Source organism: Procambarus clarkii, chromosome 34 (assembly GCF_040958095.1).
Source record: "Procambarus clarkii isolate CNS0578487 chromosome 34, FALCON_Pclarkii_2.0, whole genome shotgun sequence".
NCBI classification, from domain to species: Eukaryota; Metazoa; Arthropoda; class Malacostraca; order Decapoda; family Cambaridae; genus Procambarus; species Procambarus clarkii.
In genome coordinates this window covers 41,176,408-41,186,970 of record NC_091183.1, presented here as the reverse complement: position 1 = coordinate 41,186,970, position 10,563 = coordinate 41,176,408, and positions in this window count along the sequence as shown.

Here is a 10,563-nt window from a genome sequence, read left to right as displayed (position 1 = left end):
CCAAGAGATGTTAGCTCTTGGACCCCGCCTTTTTAACCATTAGTGACGCCCGATCTATTTTCCCTCTAATACCTACTACATATATTTCTCTGTAACACACTCACACATCCCCCAGGATATTTACCTGCTAGGTGAACAGAGGTATCAGGTGAAAGAAGCTCCACCCATATTTTTTTTTTAACAGGCGAGAAGGAAATGATTTAGCCTTACCCACTAGTTTCCCCTGGAACACGATCCGTCAATCGCTTAACAACCAGGTACCCAATTACTGCTGGGTGAAGAGAGGCGAAGAGTTAAGGATTGACGCTCTGCTTCATCCGGGAATCGAACTCGGGTCCTTTGGACTACGACCCTTGAGCGTTGTCCACGCTGGGGTCGTAATGCTAAGGACAGTTGTGTGTGTGTGTGCGTGTGTGTGTGTGTGTATGTGTGTGTGTGTGTGTGTGTACTCACCTAGTTGTACTCACCTAGTTGTGTCTGCAGGATCGAGCATTGACTCTTGGATCCCGCCTTTCGAGCATCGGTTGTTTACAGCAATGACTCCTGTCCCATTTCCCTATCATACCTGGTTTTAAAATTATGAATAGTATTTGCTTCCACAACCTGTTCCTGAAGTGCATTCCATTTCCCCACTACTCTCACGCTAAAAGAAAACTTCCTAACATCTCTGTGACTCATCTGAGTTTCAAGCTTCCATCCATGTCCCCTCGTTCTGTTACTATTCCGTGTGAACATTTCGTCTATGTCCACTCTGTCAATCCCTCTGAGTATCTTATACGTTCCTATCATGTCCCCCCTCTCCCTTCTTCTTTCTAGTGTCGTAAGGCACAGTTCCCTCAGGCGCTCCTCATACCCCATCCCTCGTAGCTCTGGGACGAGTCTCGTTGCAAACCTCTGAACCTTTTCCAGTTTCATTATATGCTTCTTCAGATGGGGACTCCATGATGAGGCGGCATACTCTAAGACTGGCCTTACGTAGGCAGTGTAAAGCGCCCTAAATGCCTCCTTACTTAGGTTTCTGAATGATGTTCTAACTTTTGCCAGTGTAGAGTACGCTGCTGTCGTTATCCTATTTATATGTGCCTCAGGAGATAGATTAGGTGTTACGTCCACCCCCAGGTCTCTTTCACGCGTCGTTACAGGTAGGCTGTTCCCCTTCATTGTGTACTGTCCCTTTGGTCTCCTATCTCCTAGTCCCATTTCCATAACTTTACATTTGCTCGTGTTGAATGTGTGTGTGTGTGTGTGTGTGTGTGTGTGTGTGTGTGTGTGTGTGTGTGTGTGTGTACTCACCTAGTTGTGTTTGCGGGGGTTGAGCTCTGGCTCTTTGGTCCTAACATGACATTATATACATCTGTCATATGTTCAAGCCGTGTGTGTGTGCGCGCGCGCGCGTGCGTGTGCGTGTGCGCGTGCGTGTGCGCGTTCATGATGAGCACATCATGACGTATTCCCTACCAAAGCCAACACGGCCGCGGGGACTAAACCAGTGGAGAGTATATTGTCTATCAATATTTGTTGTGTTTAAAATCATTTTTCACATAGGCTCACTAACTTCTGCAGGCGATGAGTCACAATAACGTGGCTGAAGTATGTTGACCAGACCACACACTAGAAATTGAAGGGACGACGACGTTTCGGTCCGTCCTGGACCATTCTCAAGTCGACTTGAGAATGGTCCAGGACGGACCGAAACGTCGTCGTCCCTTCAATTTCTAGTGTGTGGTCTGGTCAACTCACTAACTTCCCCTCAGCCCCCTTCAAACATTAATTAATTAATCTCATTTGCTGCCACCCTGATCTCCTTGTTTGTTCACGTGATCTACATCGGGCAATCAGGGCTCGCAGCGATGCCAATTGAAATAAACCAGAGTAAAGAGACTGGTTGTTTACTGTTCTGAGTGGCTTTTGATGGGGTCTCTCTGTCGACCAGACTTTCAACTGCTGTACATTGTTTGGGGGTCACGTGTTCACATGTGGCTCTGTTTATTGGGTTTAATGAGGAGGGGGGGGGGAAAGGTGAGTGGGTGAACTCATCCACTTGTACTCACCTAGTTGTTCTTGCAGGGTCGAGCATCAGCTCTTAAGCTCCGCCATTCGACCATCGTTAGTTCAATACAGTGGCTCTTTTTCATTCGTTTGTCTTGTCATGTTCACATTTAAGGCTGTGTATCGAATTGGCCTAGTGGACCAAACTCTCACAAGTCAAGTCTGGCCTCGGGCCGGGCTTGGGGAGTAGAAGAGCTCCCAGAACCCCATCAACCAGGTACCAACCAGGCTTCGACAACTTCTTCGTCTAGACAATTCCACTTATTTACGAGTCTGAAAAAAAAAGTTTTTCTGACATCCCTGTGACTCATCTGTATATCCAGTTTCCACAAACCCAAATTATTAAACCCAAGAGGTTCGTCAGATATGGCCAACAAAGTTCAGCACGAGAGTGAGACCGATCACAAAATTATACAATTTTGCACTGATGTCTGCAAAACTTTCAAACTAATTCTATTTGTCGTACTTTTGGCGTAATAGGGCAAGATGTGTCCGTGATGTCATCATCACTGCATCCCCAGGCCTCGATACACACTCACCCTTCCCTACACACACACTCTCCAGTTAAGTTGAGGCACTTAACAACACTGACAGGTGATAACAGAATGACACACGTGAGACATACTGACATACATGACGTAGTAACACGTGATAAAAGAGAGAGAGAGAGAGAGAGAGAGAGAGAGAGAGAGAGAGAGAGAGAGAGAGAGAGAGAGAGAGAGAGAGAGAGAGAGAGAGAGAGAGAGAGAGAGAGAGAGAGCCAGCCAGCCTGTAGCAGTGTGTGAAGGTCGAGGTGAAATACTTAGAGACATCAAGGCCAACAGGTATCTCAGACTTGCCTCATGAAAGGCCAGCTCATTACTATCAACCCACGGCCAGCTACCCCACTCATGGCTACCCATAGTACACCCAGCCCATAATTACCATCTTCTTATAGTCTAGGGGAGCTGCACAAATACAGTTGTACCTAAATATGTACAAAAATTAAAATAAACTAACGTATAGCTGCCACATTACTTGGCTTTACCCTTCTCAAATCCAACCACTCTCAAGCCTATCCCCACCAAATGACAAGACGAAACCTTCAACTATACCATTCCATGACTATCCCATTCCATGGCCATCCTATTCCATGACCATCCCATTCCATGACTACCCAACCCAACTCGATGTTGGGTTGGGTAGTCTATCCGATAACTACCTATGAGCACCTCAAGGCTCACGACTTACCTATCTCACCCAATTTCAGCCTCGCCTCCTAATCACTCCTGAATGCTAATCCCATCATAATCAACTCCTGAAGGCGTCAGCAACCCCCTCGACTTAAGTGGAACCTTTCCTTGCAACTCGAGGCCTTGAGGTAACCGGAAAAGGGGTGCTCTTCAGGAAGCTGTAAATCACTTTCCTCGTCACAACAAAAAAGTGAGAAAATCCTCAGAGAATGAGTCTGTCGGCACCGAGCACTTGCAAAATTCTTGGAAATCCTGCTTTCATATTTGATGCCTTGGCGTCCGTCTTGTGTATGTCTCTTACATGTATTGTGCCTTAAGTAGCCTCACCTCCGCCCCTTCAAGTAGCATCCCCCCCTCAAGTAGCATACCCCCCCCCCCTTCATGTAGCATCACTACACACCCCTAAAGTAGCGTGGACTCGCCTGCCTACTGGTCCCGCGTGATAGGGCTCCCCCTATATTCCCTTTTCTGTCTAGAAGAAATCACGTGTAAAATTAGGAAAATTTTTATCGAGTGAAGGCATCGGATGCTGCTCTCTCGGATGCCTACTTTGATGGAGGAGGGATCCGCTCTGTGCTGCCATCTAGACGGATATAAGTCTTTGATGCTCTCCAGGTATTCACCTAATTGTGCTTGCGGGGGTTGAGCTTTGGCTCTTTGGTCCCGCCTCTCAACTGTCAATCAACTGGTGTACATATTCCTGAGCCTACTGGGCACTATCATAAGTACATTTGAAACTGTGTATGGAGTCAGCCTCCACTACATCACTGCCTAATGCATTCCATTTGTCAACCACTCTGACATTAAAAAAAGTTCTTTCTAATATCTCTGTGGCTCATTTGGGCACTCAGTTTCCACCTGTGTCCCCTTGTGCGTGTGCCCCTTGTGTTAAATAGCCTGTCTTTATCTACCCTATCAATTCCCTTGAGAATCTTGAATGTGGTGATCATGTCCCCCCTAACTCTTCTGTCTTCCAGCGAAGTGAGGTTTAATTCCCGTAGTCTCTCCTCGTAGCTCATACCTCTCAGCTCGGGTACTAGTCTGGTGGCAAACCTTTGAACCTTGTGTGTACTCACCTAATTGTGCTTGCTGGGGTTGAGCTCTGGCTCTTTGGTCCCGCCTCTCAACCGTCAATCAACTGGTGTACAGATTCCTGAGCCTATTGGGCTCTATCATATCTACATTTGAAACTGTGTATGGAGTCAGCCTCCACCACATCACTTCCTAATGCATTCCATTTACTAACTACTCTGACACTGAAAAAGTTCTTTCTAACGTCTCTGTGGCTCATTTGGGTACTCAGCTTCAGCTTGTGGTACTCAGCTTGTGTGTGTGTGTGTGTGTGTGTGTGTGTGTGTGTATGTGTGTGTGTGTGTGTGTGTGTGTGTGTGTGTGTGTGTGTGTGTGTGTGTGTGTGTGTGTGTGTGTGTGTGTGTGTGCCTGCAGTGTGTGGAGCTGTTAGCTCTTGGACCCCGCCTTTCTAACCGTCGGTTGTCTAATGTACCAACGACCCCAGAATGCAGGCTGTAGCAGCCGTCTCACTTCCAGGTACCTATTTCCTGCTAGGTGAATAGTGGTATCAAGTGAAAAAAATTCTACTCAACTGTTTCTGCCATGTTTACACTACTTTAAATTAAAAAAAAAAAAACTTTATTACCTTCCATTTTATATAACATGCAAATCACCAGCATTGACAACGATGTGCAATTGCATTATTTTGCATGAACTGAAAAAAACTACCACGGTGCTCACGCCTGTTCAGTCCGTAAGATGTTGATGCCTGTTCAATATGCAAGATGCTCAGGCGTGCCCAGTGTTCAAGACGCCCAGCACGTCTTGAAAGACGTCTCAGCACGTCTTGAAAGACAACACGTCTCACGTGTTGCACACATGAGCGTGTGCAACACGTGATTCACAAATGCACAAGCACATCACTTACGAACGCACAACAGAACGAAAAGGAAACAAAACGTTAAACAAATAAAAAAAAAACATACAGAAGATTAAAGTCAAACAAAAACAAATTAATCAGAACCAAAGATAAATAAAAAATGTAACACATAGCTAACAAAAAACAAATAAAAAAAACTAATCGAAATTGAACAAATAACAAAGCAAGAAACAATAAAACACTTAAATATAGACAAAAACACACAAACACGACACAAAAAACTTACAAATACTATTACAAATAAACAAACAGAACATTAAACAAACAGAACACTAAACAAACACACACAAGCAAACGGAACACTAATCAAACACATACAAACAAACAGAACACTAAACAAACACAAACAAACAAACAGAACACTAAACAAACACATACAAACAAACAGAACACAAAACAAACACAAACAAACAAACAGAACACAAAACAAACACAAACAAACAAACAGAACACTAAACAAACACATACAAACAAACAGAACACAAAACAAACACATACAAACAAACAGAACACTAAACAAACACATACAAACAAACAGAACACAAAACAAACACAAACAAACAGAACACAAAACAAACACATACAAACAAACAGAACACAAAACAAACACAAACAAACAAACAGAACACTAAACAAACACATACAAACAACCAAAACACAAAACACAAACAAACAAACAGAACACAAAACAAACACAAACAAACAAACAGAACACTAAACAAACACAAACAAACAAACAGAACACAAAACAAACACATACAAACAGAACACAAAACAAACACAAACAAACAAACAGAACACTAAACAAACACATACAAACAGAACACAAAACAAACACAAACAAACAAACAGAACACTAAACACAAACAAACAGAACACTAAACACAAACAAACAAACAGAACACTAAACAAACACAAACAAACAAACAGAACACAAAACACCACACAATAGATATACTCTACACAAACTCCTCCTCAAAGATCAAACAAGTAACATATAATTATAAAAAAAACAGCAACACACAGAAACGACAGGAAACAAGACGGTAATTCTGTCATAAAGCATTGAAAAATGTGATAGAAAATGAGGACAGACGGAAGATGAGACAGAGAGAGAGGAGAATGGAAGGGGAGAGGAGAGTGGGGGAGTGAGTGAATCAGTGAGTGAATCAGTGAGTGAATCAGTGTGAGAGTGGACAGGTTGTGCATGAGTTTTGGAACGAGGTGTGAAGCAGCTCTCATTACCCCATGAATAATTGAGATTTTGAACCTCGTACTGAACATAACTTACACATTGTTCAATCCAGGGTGCTGAACATAGCTTTATACATTGTTCAATCCAGGGTACTGAACATATGAAGCGGGTTCTCCCAGACAAGAAACATTCAATCCAACTTCCTACTAAATTCCCAACCTGTAATATATTTTCAAATCGAAAATCAATAAAAAAAATAGATATCAAAATGCTATATATTTGATTTTTATATTTAAATATTACATAACTGAACAATATTTGATATTCTGATAATATACGAACAATCATGAACTTTTTAAACAAAACTTAACAGAAAGAAAATTTTTTTAAACTTGATATTACGGTTTTCTTACTAAACCACAAAGTCTCTCAGCTGGTCTCGTCGACGACCGGGCCGCGGGGACGCTAAGCCCCGGAAGCACCTCAAGGTAACCTCAAGGTAGCTGTGGAACTTTAGCATATTGACTACTAAGATACTGATCAATGGAATCGCTAGACAAAGTTTAATTAAATCTCTGAATTTTTAATTAAAGTTTTAATTAAATTGAAAGTTTAATTACACTAGCAGATTAATTATTAATTGTTAGGCCATTAGATGAACAGTTAGATACGAATATTATGTTGCCTTTTGTGGTGAAGAAAATGTTTGAGGTTTATTCTATATTGAAGAGCGAGTAAATCACGAAGCAGACACTACAAAGCAGACACTACAAAGCAGACACTACAAAGCAGACACCATAAAGCAGACACCACAAAGCAGACACTACAAAGCAGACACCATAAAGCAGACACCACAAAGCAGACACTACAAAGCAGACACCACAAAGCAGACACCACAAAGCAGACACCATAAAGCAGACACTACAAAGCAGACACCACAAAGCAGACACCACAAAGCAGACACACCCAGAGCAGACACTACAAAGCAGACACCATAAAGCAGACACCACAAAGCAGAAACCACAAAACAGACACCACAAAGCAGACACCACGAAGCAGACACCACAAAGCAGACACCACGAAGCAGACACCACAAAGCAGACACCATAAAGCAGACACCACAAAGCAGACACCACAAAGCAGACACCACAAAGCAGACACCACAAAGCAGACACCATAAAGCAGACACCATAAAGCAGACACCACAAAGCAGACACCACAAAGCAGACACCACAAAGCAGACACTACAAAGCAGACACCATAAAGCAGACACCACAAAGCAGACACCACAAAGCAGACACCACAAAGCAGACACCACAAAGCAGACACTACAAAGCAGACACCATAAAGCAGACACCATAAAGCAGACACCACAAAGCAGACACCACAAAGCAGACACCACAAAGCAGACACCACACAGTAAAAAATTATCCAGAAAATAAGATATCCGGCATCCACATGTTGCTGCTGTTTTAGATTCAGCTCCTCGGAACAAAAAGTTGCAGGTAGCACGGGCTATGGTGATCCCGTAGTGGACTTACCTGGCACAGGAGCGGGGCTGTAACTGGGCATCCACAACATGCCATAAAATATATACTAAACAAAGCATCGCCTCCCCTCCCCCCTGCACCCCCTCTTCACATCCTCTTGACGTGATTCGTATAGTGACGGCCTTGCTTCCTACATGACCGGTGTTCGATCCCCGATGGTTCTAGCAGGCGAGAGGCACCGTACCGTCACACCGTCCTCTATCTCAGCCCCTATTCTCGAATTTCGAAAAAAATATTATTATATTGTATAGAATATTCAACCTGTTGGTAGTCTTGAATAATTTATAAACTTTACTAACTTAGTAAAAACTGTCAGTATTTGACTTATTGCCTGGAACAGATAGAATTGCCAATGATTAATTGGCATGTTCATTTGATGCATCAGGCTATTGTGATTTCTGTGTGTAATGAAGTAAGGGCGAAGAGGGAGAACGGCCTATTGACATAGCTCGGGTGCATGGGGGAGTTGTGTAAAACCCTGGTTTGTGTCTCGGAGAGGCTGCAGGATCCAATAAGTTCAGTAGAACTTCGGTTTCAACTCTTTTTTTTTTTTACCATATCGTAGCTCAGTCGATTAAGACAGCGTCTGGAATGCTCTCGGACGCAGGTTCGAATCCTCATCACGGCCCCTTGTGGATTTGCCTGGAATAGTGTTAGGGTTAGCATTCAATTCAAATATCTACCTTACCTTACCTGTTATAAGCCTTACCAAAGTACCAAACACAATCTAACGTGACACGGAATGAAATATAATCCTTTGTGTCGGAAAATGAATCGAGGGAGATCGCAGTTATGTGAATATTGGCAGGTCGCACCCCGAGCACAAACACAGACTTCGACATGATATATAGACAGCCATTTTAGTTCCAAGCATTGATCTAAGCGCCAGTGTGCGCAGGTCCGGTTCAATCCGCTGTTATATAATGCATCCGGAGTACAAAGCACAGCATGTACATTCGGATATCGCAATCTCCAACTGGGTATTGATAATGTTCCAGATTCCCGTGCCAGAACAGACAGCCTAGTAGATCGGCGTAGGATTAAGTAAAGATTATGAGCCGCGCCTTCGCTTTTCTGAGGCAGAGGGAGGAAACTCTGCACGATGTGTCCAGACCTGCACGATTTACACACCCGTCCCCCAGCCCTGGTGGTGAGTGTGTGAACCACAGCTGCCGTCCCCAGCCCTGGTGGTGAGTGTGTGAACCACAGCTGCCGTCCCCAGCCCTGGTGGTGAGTGTGTGAACCATAGATGCCGTCCCCAGCCCTGGTGGTGAGTGTGTGAACCATAGCTGCCGTCCCCAGCCCTGGTGGTGAGTGTGTGAACCACAGCTGCCGTCCCCAGCCCTGGTGGTGTTATTATTCAGCTGACTCAAAGAACTGTACTCATCTTACCCAAATAATAATACTCATTCTGATGCAAAGAATTATACTCGTCTGACTCAAAGAACCTGAAACACATAATACACAACTGAATTGGCTTTAATTTCCTTAGATTCTCTGCAGGCAATTTATTAATTTATGTATTTCAAAAGTAATACAGTACGTACAGCAGGTACTGTTATCTTGAGATGATCTCGGGGCTTAGCATCCTCGCGGCCCGGTCCTCGATCACTCCTCCTGTTTGTTACACGCCCCCAGGAAGCAGCCCCTAGCAGCTGTCTAACTCCCAGGTACCTATTTATTGCTAGATGAACAGGTACATCAGGGGTGGAAGAAACTCTGCCAATTTATTTCCGCCTCCACCGGGGATCGAACCCGGAACCTCAGGACTACGAATCCCGAGCGCTGTCCACTCAGCTATCTTTTGCCCCTATGACATGAACCAATGGTTTAAATACCATCCAAACCGGCCAACCAGTTCAGGCTGTTGTTGTTGTTAAAGATTTGCTACCTGGAACAAAGTTCCAAGTAGCACGGGCTATGGTGAGCCCGTAGTGCCTTTCAGTTCAGGCGATAGAGCAAGGAGATGGAGTCCGCTTACCACTTGGTTCGTCCTTAGAAACGCGTCAATTTGCGTTTAAAACCTTTAAATTCCTATTTTTGAACCCTTTAGTAATTAATATTATGTACATGTTAAAATCGTGTTTTGAAAACCTAAATTTTGTAACCCAAAACCATGTAATTTCTATCTTCTTGTTTAACAGCCCTAAAAAATTTTTATAATATACTTTAAATTTGAATTTTGTAACCTTAAATCGCATATTTTGCATCCCTAAAATTCGTCTTTCGTAATTTAAAAATTTACGTTCTTTAACCCTTAAAATTCGTTTTTCGCAACCATAAAATTTAATTTTTATAATCCTTCAAATTCGTGTCTTAAAACCCTAAATTTAAAGCACAATCTCTGTAGAGTCCATTATTTTCCAACTTTACAGAGTATAAGTGTGGGAAGTCTGTGAAAAATGCACGAATTAAATATCAATCCAAAGAAAACGAATTAAAAATCAAGCAAAAATAAAAATAAAAAGAAAACGAGTCGCCACAAACAAGAGAAAGTGAGATAAAAAGAGACCATTATCTCCCCGAGCAAGAAAGAGGCAAGAGACCGACATTATCAACAAGAGAGGAGTGAAGTCTCGTTCATAC